This window comes from Lissotriton vulgaris, unplaced genomic scaffold (genome assembly GCF_964263255.1).
Source record: "Lissotriton vulgaris unplaced genomic scaffold, aLisVul1.2 SCAFFOLD_908, whole genome shotgun sequence".
Lineage (NCBI taxonomy): Eukaryota > Metazoa > Chordata > Amphibia > Caudata > Salamandridae > Lissotriton > Lissotriton vulgaris.
This window is the reverse complement of record NW_028255349.1, coordinates 777,313-790,989: the sequence shown is the minus strand read 5'-3', so window position 1 is coordinate 790,989 and position 13,677 is coordinate 777,313. Positions and strand designations below refer to the sequence as shown.

The window sequence follows — 13,677 nt, the reverse complement described above, 5'->3', positions numbered from 1 at the left end:
GAGAAAATAGGATTCTTGTGAATCAGAGAAGATGGATGACAGTCATGTCTGATGTTCCATTAGTACCAATATTCTGTCAGTGGTGATCAGTGAAGGAAAGTCTAATTAGTTCAATTGTCATATGTTTTCCTAACCACTTGTGATGGATCTGATGCTAGACATTGCTTACAGGCATTTCTTAGTCGTGGTCCTTTAACTTCCAAGTTTCTACCTTCATGTCTCATCTACTTGAAGGTTTATTGATTGATCAGAAGAGTTGATGTTGAGTATAAGGTTCTGTTGTAATGAGAGACATGTCTTCCATGTTCTTCCTATATTGCCATGGACTGTGCAGAGAAATATGAATTTAGTTCTAGTGTCAAGGGGAAGCTTTACACATGCTTTCAGGGTGGGCCTGATATGGTTGCACTTGCAGAAATAGAGACACCGTTTGGTAGCCTGGTTCTATGACTTTAGTAGCCTGATAATGCATTTATTGTGGAGGCCTGTGTTGATAAAGTTACAATAGTCTAGTCTAGACTTGCCGTGACCTGAGTTCTTGCCAGCTGGTAGTCAATATGGAGAAGTGGCAGGTCTTTACACTAAAATTAGAGCAAGCAATTGATATCCTTTGATACTTTATTGTTCTGAGGAATGAATGAAAGATTAGAGTCAAATAGTATCAATAGATTTCTTACATTAAGGAGGATAATGGGTTTCTAAGGCCTGGGGGCCAGTTGAAAAAATAGTGAGCCAGGCTCAGATGCCTCTCTGACTTAGGATATATTTTTTTCTCAATTCATAGAGAGCAAGATTTCTTCCATGCAAAGCAGCACTTAGTTTGGTCATGAGGTAATGCTGGTTTAATTGTCAGGACTGTTTTTTGAGTGGGAAGTTAATCTGCATAGCATCTGTGTACATTAGGAAGTACACATATTATGTGGCACAGGTAGGCATTTAAAGATAAGTTGTTAAATGGTAGACACAAGGGGGTGATCCTTCGGGTACTCCAATGATGGTACCACTGAAGTCCCCTTTCAGACTTTCATTGTATTGTTTATCAGATAAGAGTGTCACCCAATAATAATCACTTCTTTCAGAGTGGGGCCAGGAGATGGCAGGAGAAAGGCAAGGAGAAGGGCTACTCTCTTTACTATGCTTTTATTTGTTCCTGTTCTTTTTAATGGATGTTCCACATCTCAGTTATTTTGTTACACACATCATGCGTTCATATATTTTTACTTTTAGAGTAGCACATCACAAAAATATAAATAAATAAATAAGTAAATAAAATCAATACAGGAAGCAGAAGCATGTTGGGACTAGGAAGGGTACAAAGTGTGCCAGAATGAACATTTAAATAGGTAGATCCAGGCAGTTGAGTGAGGCACTTGGAGTGTGGATCTTGGCAGTACAATAGAGGAAAGATATAGCGGACTGTGAAGAGAGACATAAAGACATGGAGGACAGGCACACATGTAGACCAATATGAAATTGGATGCTCGGGCAGATACCTAGCGGTCCAAAACATTGTGATGGTGTCCGATATTGTCATTTCTTATTGATACCTGAAATCAAAGTATTTGTATAAGTGTTTTTACTGTGGTAATTGTTCGAGTCGATGATATGACAGCGTCTTGAGACCCTCACAAGTGAGTTGTGGGCTCTACAAATCCCTGCTTGATTGATTGATTGAGTATAAGGTAGAGAACCTGTCCGTAACACAAACATTCTCAGGTAGAGATCAAGCAATATGCAAACAGGGTCTCATCCTCTGATGGTTTGAAAAATATTTACTGCTCTTTCTCTCCGTGGGCCAGCCACTCAATGTATTTTCAGTGTTTCTCTGCATTATGGGGCACATGCATCAATGAAAATTGCATTCGCAAAGGGTGCGAATCACAAAATTCGGCCGCTTGCGAATGCAATTTCATTATTTGGGATGCAGCACAATTTTTGTATTGTTCGCAATTTAAGAAATCACAAAATTGCGATTTCTTAAATTGCAATTGCATTTAAGGAATCTTAAATTGAGATTCCTTAAATGCAATGCATGAAACATTAAAAAATAGCGAATTCGCACTTAGGGAGAGCAAATTATCATGAGGTTGAACCTCATGGTACTTTGCAAAATCTTTGAAAAATGCACTTTTGTGCATTTTTCAAAGTTTCATGTTGTGCACACACATGCCCTTAGGGCATGTGTGTGCACAACATATGTGCACAGATTGATTTTAGGGGTGCAACAGGGTGTCCTTTGGACACCCCTGTACCCTTGAAATCGCATTCTCAATTTACGATTCGCAAATTGCTAATCGCAAATTGAGAATGTCTTCCCATTCATTCCTATGGGCCTATAGGCCCATAGGAATGAATGGGGAGGTATTCCTTAATTGCGATTGCAAATTTTAAGAAATCGCAATTTATTTAGCAATTTCTTCATGCATAGCCATTTGCGATTCCTTATTAGCGATTCCCTATTTTTCGCTAATAAGGAATCGCAAATGGCCATGTTGAAGCATGTGGGCGTTAGGCCTTAGGCCCACATGCATCAACATGGCCATTTGCGATTCCTTAATAGCGAAAAATTTGTGATGCATCCCAAATAATGAAATTGCATTCACAAACGGTCGAATTTTGCGATTCGCACCCTTTACGAATGCAATTTTCATTGATGCATCTGCCCCTTAGTGTTTTCTGTACAGATATATAGCTTTTCTTTTTCAATTTTTATTAAACATTCAGTCATCAGGTCTTTGGAAACAATCAGTTTAAAAAACATTAAATCCAAAATAACACTGTTGATCACGAATGAGAAAGCAAGATATATCAATCCAATAATATGGAATATTGATCGGGAGAAAACTAGATACAGCTAGACAATAATATGGAATAATGATTGTCAGGATACACGGTATATCAAGACAAAAATATGCAATAATAATAGAGACAGATTATGAAATAAAGACGTAAGGATTATGGGGGTGAGAAGAAATTATCTGCAGGTATTAATTAAACTGTTCAATCCAATTCTCAAGTTCCATTCATTATAGTTCTAGTGTGAATTAGAGATGTTTCAGTTTTTCTACTTTGAACCACCCGTTATTGGAGGGCTGCTACGGATAAAATGGATCAGAGCAATGCCATTAAATTCACAAATATTTGGTAACTTTAGTACTCTGCCAAAAGAGCTCTTTTATATTTTGTGCTACCTTTTACAGATGAAAAGGACATATTGGGAATTTTTTGATACTTGTCTCTTATGGGAACCTGAATCCTTCAATACACAACCCTTTTGTGGCTGAAAACTCTGTGATTCACATAATATATAGTCTGCGACCTCCAAAGGCCTTTTTACAATGGACAAACACCTTCTTATGATTGGAAAAGACCTTCTGACGCCATAAGGATTATTTTGTGACCCCTTCTAAATTGCAACTGTTGTTTCTTAATTTTATTATTTTTTTCGAATTTATATAAACATGTATGTGTGCACTTTACATGAGAACAATTACTCCTCAATACAAGCAGTTTAATAGAGAAAAGTTACATGAGTTGTGTTAGAAAAATAAAAATTCAGTTACAAAAATAGAGAAAACACAAATGATCACAAAGAGATACTGTTCATGATGAGGAGATATGTAGTAGCCTATTCCAGAAAAGCAGGTGGCTGTTTTTACTACCAACATATCCACCAGCATTACATTTAGTTGGAGTAGATAGAAATTCGGAGTTGGTAGACTAAATGTTCTCAAGGGGGGATTAGGGCAGCGAATGTCGTCTTTATTAGCCAGTATGGAGAGTAATGCTCAGTAGATAAGTCTTAGGACTAACTTCAGTGGGGTGCTCCCTACTACCCACCCCCCACAAAATAAGTACCTTCATATCTATCCAGATGTGGACGATTTTGAGGTGCATCCTCGAGGGGAAATCTAAATGGGTGTGCACCAGGACTACTAGCCTGGTTTCTCTCCAAGCATAACAAGGTGTAGCTGTCCTCTTTGTGCTTCTACTGCGCCATCCAAAGCCATACATCTGGTGACATTCGCACCGCCTCCCACTGAAGATTGTGGAGGCATACAACTAGGAGGTACCATCACTGGAAGATGGAGCTCAGATCACTGTGAAGTATATAAGGATGCAATGCATCCAAGGCGTCCCCTGGAAGCGTTGAGGCACCGTCCATGAGCCTCGTCAATGCTTCTCAAGCAGACCAGCTGCCGTCTGGCTTCAGGGTGGGCAGCAAGGGTATAATCATGACAGTGGTTTTCTGGAGCACGCCTTCCGTTTATTTATTGAGTTATGTAACTAGAAGTTTTAATTTGATCATATAAACATCTTGCCTAGAGGTTGGCCACATGTGTGATATAGGGGCATATTTAGCTTAAATCCTCATATATATTCATCCGTGAGACTTTTCCAATCTTTTGTTTCAAGAAGTGTGCCTCATGCTAGAAATATACCCTTTGAAAGGTCCACATGTTCTGCTTTTGCTCAGTTTACTCTTTTCAGTGGTCATTTATTTATCTGGCAACCCAGCCCCATTTTCAGCATTCATTTTGGTCTTAGTTATGGTCTTCCAATTGTAGCATATCACATTGCACTTGTACACCATGTAAGCTTTAATAGGAAAGAGAGAACATTTGACTTCTTAGTGGTAAAGCTGAAGTAGATTTTAGGATCTATATGTGTTTTTCTTACCATTTTTATTTGGGTCTTCCTAAATTGCTGTCATAGACCTACCTGAAAGACGGACACGCTGTTATTTTGATTTGAGACTTCCATTATATGCATTCCAATGTGCTCAATGCCCTATTAAATATTATGCAATGTCTGGGCTATGGATTCAGCCTTCTTCCTGATATCTTCCTGTGTATTTTCTGGTCTTTTGAGGGGAAACATATTAAGCATAATTATTTGAAGCACTTACATTTTTAGCTGCTCTATTAAATGGACCATTATGACACGTAAACTAGTGATTCTTTGTTCGAGAATTACTAATAGCATGTGAATCCGTAATTTGTAGGAGGAAAGGGACCTCAAAGTAAAAGATATCGAGAACCACATGCAGGCAATGATGTTTCCACATTGATTCCTGCAAGGTATTCTCCATTTTTAGTGTGGTTTTCATATAGACATTTTGCCTGCTTTCAGTGAACTCTGCCGCCGCCGTGTTCACGCACAGTTTGCCACCACCCTGGGCCTACTAACGCTTGTGACTGGCCCCTTTGGGAAGATTAGGACATTTGTTATGGGGCCTTAAGTAGAACCTTTTCTTATTTTTTTGTATTTTATGTGATGGGGCACCACTGCTTTTGTTATTGATTTATCAGTGCTAGTGTGTTTCCTTTGCAGCATGGGTTTCTGCATCTATTTGCAGGCAATTCGTATCTGGTGAGAATTTTAAAATGTTTTTCTCCAGTGTAGGTATAGTGAAAAAGAAAGTAAACCCTCCTAAGAATTTATTGTTTTACATATAAGAAATAGTTGACCTTAATTTAACCGTCACCACGTCCTAATAGTAAATATACCTAGGCTAGCCTCATGTGACAAATAACACACACAAATTTCAATTAGTCATCATTTAATGAACAAAAATTCAGCCAACATTTGGTAGCCTTGTCTGAAAAAAAATCAGATCCCATAATTCAGTACAATAGGGAAGCTGATTTAGCTGCAATAACTTGAATAATCTTTTATCTGTTGGGAGGGATTCTGGCCCACGCTCCCTTACACAATTCTATGGGCTGTGTGATGTTTGAGGGCATTTTTGTCACACATCTCTCTTCAGATCCTATGAGAGTTCTCAATAAGGTTAATCTCTGGATTTTAATGTAGCTATTTCAAAATCCAAATTCTTTTCCAACCATTTACTCATGGATTTACCGTGGTGCTTTGGATCACTGTCATGCTGTGGTGAACTGCTTTTCACTGATCTTTAATTGCTGGACAGATGCTCCCACATTTTCCTCTACAATAAGCAGGTGTAGAGAGGGGTTTATACTGGACTCAATGACTGCGAGGTGTTCAGGCTCTGAAGTCGCAAAGCAGGTGAAATCATCCCCCCTCCACCAGCATGCTTTACTGGTGGCACGAACGAGGTGAGGTGGTTGTGATTTACAGCTATAAAGCTTCACTTTGGTCTGACTTTTCCAGAGGATATTATTACATATGTTTTGTGGTTCACTCGGGTCCTGTTTGGAAAACCAATGCTGTGCAGCAGTATATTTTTAGAGATAAGGGGTACCTTCCTGGTTACCGTTCCATGAAATTCATACTTGTTCAGTCTTTTCCTAAAAGTAGAATCAGGAACTCTGTTTACTGTACTGGGAGCTTCTGCAATATATTGTGTGGGAAGAAGCAGACTGAAAAATAGTGCCAAAAGGCCATTTACTGAAAAAAATGAAATATTAAAATCATTTTGGCGACGTAACAATGGAAAAATGTCATGCCTTATAGGGCAAAGGTAGGTGTACTGAGAGCAGAGGCAAGGGTGCATCCTACTTCTGAAGTGGAGAGGGGTTTATAGAGAGGTGGGGAAGGGGGCAAGGGATGAGCCGTGGCTTTTAGTATTCAGGGAAGGGTAGTGTTAAGGGGTCACAAGGGAGTAGGGTTTAGGGATTGTTAACATTATGGGGTACTCGGGGCCTTTTAGGGTTCATCGAAGGATAACATTAAGGGTTTGTTTGGTGGTTTTTGGGTTCAGTTGTGGGTAGTGTAAACTGTTAGTAAGGGATTTTCAAGGATTTAGGGAAGGATAACATTCAGAGGTAGTAAGTGTTTTATAACTTTCAGCAAAGGGTAGCAATAAGGAGAATTAAGGTTTTGCTTCAAGATTAGTGTTAAGGAATGGTTAGGGGCTTTTAGGGTTCAGGGAAGTGTAGTGTTAAGGGGTAGTAAGGGTTTTTTAGGGTTCAAGGAAGGGTGGCAATTGAGGAAAGTAAGTGTGTTTTCGGATTAAGGAAGGGCAGTGTTGGGGGATAGTAAGGAGTGAGGATGGTAGTGTATGAAAATGCCTTTTTTGCATGATCACCCCCATTATATTTGGACTGATGCTTCTGTTTTTTGACACTGTGCACTGGGACATGCTCCACGGCATATGCTGACCTCTAAAATATGTCAAAATGCACTATGCTCCTAACTAGTATATATAACTTACCTATTGGACCCTAGTCTATGATATTAAGTGTACCCAGGGCCTTTATGTTAAATTTCACTACTGGACTGCAGCACCCACTACCCACTACGTGACAGTGCAAACCTGATTGAAGGCTTTCCTCTGTAGCCTGCCTATGCAATTTTAAAACTGCAAATGCTACCTAACCTCCTTTTTATGAATGATTAAGTCATTCCTAAGTATGCCTTATTGCCCATGAGGCAAGGTGCATGGTATTTAAAAGTAGGACTTGTAAACATGTTATGTTAAACATACTCTTGTAGTGAAAATGCATAAACAGCTATTTTCACTGTAGCAGTGCTAATTCCAGAGGAAAGCACTGGGATACCATAATAATAATGTAAAAATCCACATTTGTAAAGCGCGAACAATCACCGGTAAGGGTCTCTCTGCGCTGTGGGCCGTCAGGAAGATTAAGCAAGCTATTGCCCAGAGTCACAAGGTGCTTGGCTAATCTGCCGCCAGCACCGGGGATCGAACCGTGATCCCCAGATTCCAACGTCAGTCACCCTGGCCGCGGCGCCACACCTCTTCCCATATCACATTTTATAATGTTATCTCCATCTAGGAAACACCCTGGCCGCGGCGCCACACCTCTTCCCATATCACATTTAATAATGTTATCTCCATCTAGGAAACACCTACAAAGTGCCTTCTTGGACTTGTAGAATAGCAACTTTTACAAAGTCACTTATTTCCTGCCAGAAGCCTCTAGAAATCCATTTGCCTGAGCTTCTAAAAGTCACGCTGGATCTGAATAGCTCCTTGATGCGGTGTACAATTACTCCGAGAGCTGAGGTAAAGGCCTTGGGAGATGTTCTGCTCCTCTGGCAGGATGGACTGCTGGGCTGTGACAAGGAATGTAATTAACTTCAAAAAGGCCTACCCTGCCACTGGCAGATGTAGGTAACAGCTGGGCCTGTCTCCCATACCCTTCTAGTCAGCCAGATAAAAATCCCAGTAAGAGAGGAACTGCCCCTGAACCTATTTTGAGTGACCACAGAGGAGGGAATGCTCATTTCTCGGTACACATCTCTATGGTGGGCAAGGAGATATGCACAGGCGTAGAAGGATTCTACCATGTTGGATTTAGGTAGAGAGGGCTGCTGTGGCATTGTTTGCAGTAGGGCACACAGGAGCCCAAACTGAATAGGACTACCCCTGCCCCTGGAAACATTTATCCTATTGGCTAAGGAGGGGCCAGTAGTTACCCTAACCCCACCCACAGGCTAGTGCCAGGCATAAATGTAGCACACTTGGATACCTTCATCAGAACACTACCGGACCTGAGGAAGATGGATGGATGGCACTTGTTGTTGAGACCAGTCAGGAGACCTGAAAGGATGGACATGCTCACACTTGTAGACAGGAAAAGAAGTGGAGTTGACTGACCTCCTGTTAGGCTACAGGGACACAACAAACTCCAAGAAGCGCCTTTTCCTGCAGAGCCCAGCTGACCATTTCTAACTGGACTTGCCCTGAACCCTGCTGGTGGCTTCTGCTGCAGTGAGTCTTTACTTCTAAAGGCTGCTCCTGATGTCCAGGGACCTTTTGATGTGGCAAAGTGAACTTCAAGACTTCCAGAGAATTTGGATAAACCTGTCAAGCCAATCCAACAAGTATGTATTGCCACTGGGCCATGGATTCAGGTTGCTCCTTCCTGAAGTATTTGTGCAGCTGAAAATCCATTTCAGCGGGACATTATGGAGAGGGTATCTCGCATTGTGAAGCTGTGTTCAGCAACAGCTCTTCAAAAAGTTACTTAGTGTGAATGTAGAAATCTTCCGTGGGCAAGATGCCAAAAGTATCGAGGCAGCGAGGGGCCATCCTTGGATGCACATTTTGAATTTCTCCCACTCTCAGCTTTCCATGCAAAACTGGGCCACAGCCTGATGTCTTACCACAGTGAGGATTTTAAAATTCAATTTCAGAGACTAAGGGGTTCATTAGGATGACGGGCAGACTTAGTCCTCCCGCCATCCTATCGGGACTAGGGACCGCCCGCCATAAGGGCGGTGGTCCCGTGGGTGGAATTAGGATGCGGCCGCCACATTGGCGGCCGCATCCTGCATTTATAACATTGTGGCGGGCGGTGCTCTCTGCACAGCCCGCCACAATGCCATAAATGCATGTATGTATTTGCATACACAATGCGGCAGGCACCGCGCGGTGCCTACAGCATTGTATATGCAAATGCAGGGGGGTACCACAGGTACCCCCCATGTGCAACCCCCACTCCTCCATCACTCTGGGGGCCCGCAGGGGGCCCCCAAAGTGAAGACTGCATGCCTTTCGTGGCGGCATCGCCGCCACGGAAAGGCACCTGCCCAGGCCCATCGTAATATGGCTGGCAGTGTCTAATAGACACCGCCACCATCTAATTCCTTTTCCGCCCCGGCCGCAAGGCGACCGGGGTGGAAAAGCGGCGGACTCCTCCCCGCCATACTAATATGGCGGGGGGAAAACGAGCGTGGATGTCGGGCGGATTGCCTCCGCTAGGCTGGCGGTGGGGGGGCAATCCGCCCGACATCATAATGGGGCCCTAAGTCTGAAGGTAAAACATCTGACCGGGTTGAACCTGTTTTCTGTATCTGTTCCGTGCTGCATAGCAGTCAGCCTTAAATCGCGGCTAGTTACTGGCCAACCAAAAGCAGTAGACTATGGTTGGCTTTTAATCCATTTTGGCATTATTTTTTATTGAAAATGTTAAAAATGTATTCCTCTGATTCCGTATTGAATTTTTGTGTCAGTTTGTTCATTAAATTATTCTTTATTATTATAAATTAGGGTGAATTTTGTGATTTTCTTTTCTTTTACTGTTTTGGTACTTCTAAAGATGTTACACATTCTGTCAAGTTAAGCCTGTCTGCTCTGTGCCATACATACTAGGGCCTCATTTATGAAAAGTGACGCATAGCTGCGTGAAAACAGCGATGCGTCACTTTTCACTGCGCACACATCATGTCGAAAGGAGTTACAGATACGTCAGTATTTCTGACGTATCTGTAAGCGCAAAAGTGACGCATTGCTGGAGTGTGTCACAAAAGTGACGCAACTCCAGCAATGCGTCCTTTCACATGGGGAAAGCCCCATGTGAAAGGGCTTGCGTCAGTCTTACACCTGCTGTGAGGCAGGCGCAAGATTTTGACACAACAGCGTCCTAAAAGTAACGCAGTGAAATCTCATAGATTTCACTGCGTCACTATTACAAGGCTTTTTGCGGGGGAACGCCCCCCTCTGCATACATTATACCTGTGCGCAGGTATAATGTGGCGCAGGGGTTTAAAAAGTGACGCATCTACCTAGATGCGTCACTTTTTAAATATGGCGCAACAAGGCGCATTTTTTACACAGCTGGTGCGTCACTAAAAGTGACGCACCGGCGGCGCAAAACTGACGCAAGGCCTTCATAAATAAGGCCCCAGGGTTTGAGGTCATGCTTAAATTACTGAAACCTACATTGGACTTAACAGGATTAGTGCCATTATTTCATGTGGAGGACTACTCTCCACCCTGTTGGAAATGGCCCAACCTTTTTGCCCTCCCCCTGTACTTTTTGCTGAATTCATTTTTGTTGGCCTTAGCACTCTGTGCACTTTACCACTGCTAACCTGTGCTAAAGTGTTTATGCTGTTTCCCTAAACATGGTAGAATTGAATTATACCCAATTGACATAATTAATTTACTTACAAGTCCCAATATGTATGAAAGTGGAGTATTATGTGGTAATGCTGGTTTGGCTTCAGCAGACAATACTCTCACAAACCCCAAAATAGTCCTTGGGTTTACAATAATAAATCCTTAGATCAGTACTGGTGGAATGGCATAGAGCAGTCATACTTTACTAGAGGAACATGTGTTAGCATTTCAGAGTACCAACATGGATGATAAGTAATTGACACTACTCGAAAGAAATCTGACACCAATTTATAAAAACAAAGCAGATGTGTATATTAATTTAGATGCCAAAACAAATGTGGTCAGATACATTTAACCAGAGTTATGGATTATAGGAGAAAACATAAATCACTTGCAGGTCCTATTGCGTGCAACCCAAGGAATGTAAAGGTGATGCGGGCCTGAGGACCAAGCTACAACAGTCAGCTCAATTTTACCTGGCCCGTAAGGGAGAAACTGGCTGAGGCCGCTTTCCTCTGTGTTTATTGGTTGGCCAACCGGTGCTGGGATCCCCCTACTCATGCTCCCTCCCTCTGGAGGGAGCCACTGTGTTGTTTCTAGGCACCGTCGAGGTGCTATCTCAGTTAACTACAAGGCAGCACCCCCTCCCAACTTGTCGGTGCGACTCTAGAGCCCGGATGCTGTTGCCCTAAGCAGACCAGAAGCAGTCCCAGTGAGTTGGCACACCATCGGGGAGCACAGCAGTCCCGCTGGTCCCATTCACCCGAGCAGAGTGGCCAGGCCCCACTGCATTCGTTTCGGCAGCCTGGGGACAGATGCCTCTGCTCCATGGGGACGAGTGAGCTCTCCAAGCTTGATTTTTAGAGTGTGCGTGCCCACATCCCGTTTCTGGGTCACATCCCATTTCTGGGACATTGGAGCACTGACAAACAGGATGGGGAGGAAACCCCAACAGAGGTCCTGATCCTGCTCGTCCCTGAGGGGAACTGTTACTGCCTTTCATATAGTAGGCAAGCAGGAGCTCCGGCAGATTACACTTTGAGCTTGAACACATAATTTACAATGCCGCCATAGTACTGACCATAACCCTGCTAATAGGCCCTGGGTCCAAGGTCCTTGATCGCACTGATGTGCTTGGGAGGTAGGTTGTGATTTGTGTACCCCTGAGGCTATTAGGTGATTCATGAGTAGTTCTCAGATCTAATGAGCATTGAAGGCACTCATGCGATGATTCATATGCTCTCATCATTACCTACTGCATTACCAGCCCTGAATGTGATGACACATGTCGTTTTTGTCTTGCTGTGTTAGGATAATGAGCATCTTTTAAGATTTGCCTTGTGTGCACAGTGATAAGGTTTTTTTGACGTGTGTAATTATAAGTATATACTTTATTACACTACCTGTGATGGTAAGACTATTGTCTAGTTGGCAAAAAGATTTATGATTAGGCCTCCGGTTTTACGGGATTTATATTTTTGAGATTTTTGTCTGTATTTTTCCATATTTATTTTTTGTCAACGTTATCTGTATTTATCCATATTTATTATGGGTTTTGTGAAAAAAATTAAGCTGAAGCTGGTATATTTCCACATTATACACTGTCCCGGGCACACATGTTGAGGGTATTACAAAGTTGTTGCAAATAGTATCTCAAATCCAATAAAGCTGCGGTCGACACCAGTGTGGGTGAGAAAGAACAGGTTTTTATGCAATCATAAAGCAATAACTATGTTGCGCCAAACAACCAGCCGACACGTGTTTCATCACAGGGAAGTATCCTGTGACACTTCAGGGCTATTCGGAGTCGGACGGAGTGAGAGGAGGCCCCTAATGACTGGTGATAATTCCAACTCGGTCTAGGGTAGCAGCATGTAGATAAAAGGACGTGTGTCCGTAGGCTGCGGTGTTGCCCAAAGGGGATCAATCAGAAAAGGGACTGCCAATAGAGGGTAGTGCCCTGGTGTGGGCGGGGGGGCATTTCCAGTGTCAAAAGAATACGGTGGACAAGGTCAGTTTGCGACAGGTGTGTGGTATACCGGTGAGTGAAACGGATTGAGCGGTCTGGGTGGGGACGTCCAGTGTCAGTAATAAAAACTAATTAAGAGCGCCGGGATGAGGCAGGAAGAACGTTATGCCAGGGGTTGAATGCTTGAATGCCTGCCAGGTTTCAGTAATATGATCACCCGCAGAAGATAAATCAATGCACTTATATGAAAATATGCACATTTCTGTTTCTGCCTTGTGCATCTTTACTGCTGTTTAAGCCTCTTTACTAAAGTTCCTTTCTTTTTTAACCCTCTTACCTATCAATCCGCACAGTTGTTGGCCTGGCTGTCATGGCAAAGTGTACTTAGAATCACTCAAAAAGCACCCAATTTCCGTTTTTATCCACATTTAAAAATAAATACAGCCAAGAAAATAAATGGTTTTCTGTCTGTGTTTATTTGGAAAAATCAGCGAAAACGGAAAACAGGGAGCCTTATTTATTATTTATTTGATTGTGGTCTATGTGTTATATTCAATATGTGAGATATTTTTATATACTACTTTTTGGAGTCACTTTTGTGGTGTGTTACTGTGTCACTGGTGTGTGATGCGCAAACGCTTAACACATTGCCTCTGGGATAAGACTGACTGCTCTGCTATGCTACCAAGGAGGTAAGCAGGGGTTCTCCTGGGTGTGTAACTCCCTTACGTTAACTAGAATGGTGGGTTCTGCCTGGCTTAGGTGCATAACCTAGCCAACCAGAAACACCATTTCCGACAGTCTCTATTTGTAAGTGTTAGCAATTGGGTTACTGGTTGGCAGAGGTATGCACCTTGTCCAAGCAGCAACAACAGTCCTAGTCAGGGTAAGTCACAACACACCCTAAATTATC

General features: G+C 42.6%; 1 protein-coding gene across 1 annotated transcript in view; it reads right to left on the bottom strand.

Annotated features, from left to right (window-relative positions):
- SEZ6L (seizure related 6 homolog like) overlaps positions 1-13,677 on the bottom strand; it is a gene marked incomplete at its 5' end in the record, with an annotated part of 799,882 nt that overhangs the window by 33,526 nt on the left and 752,679 nt on the right. The gene's annotated exons all lie outside the window — the stretch shown is intronic.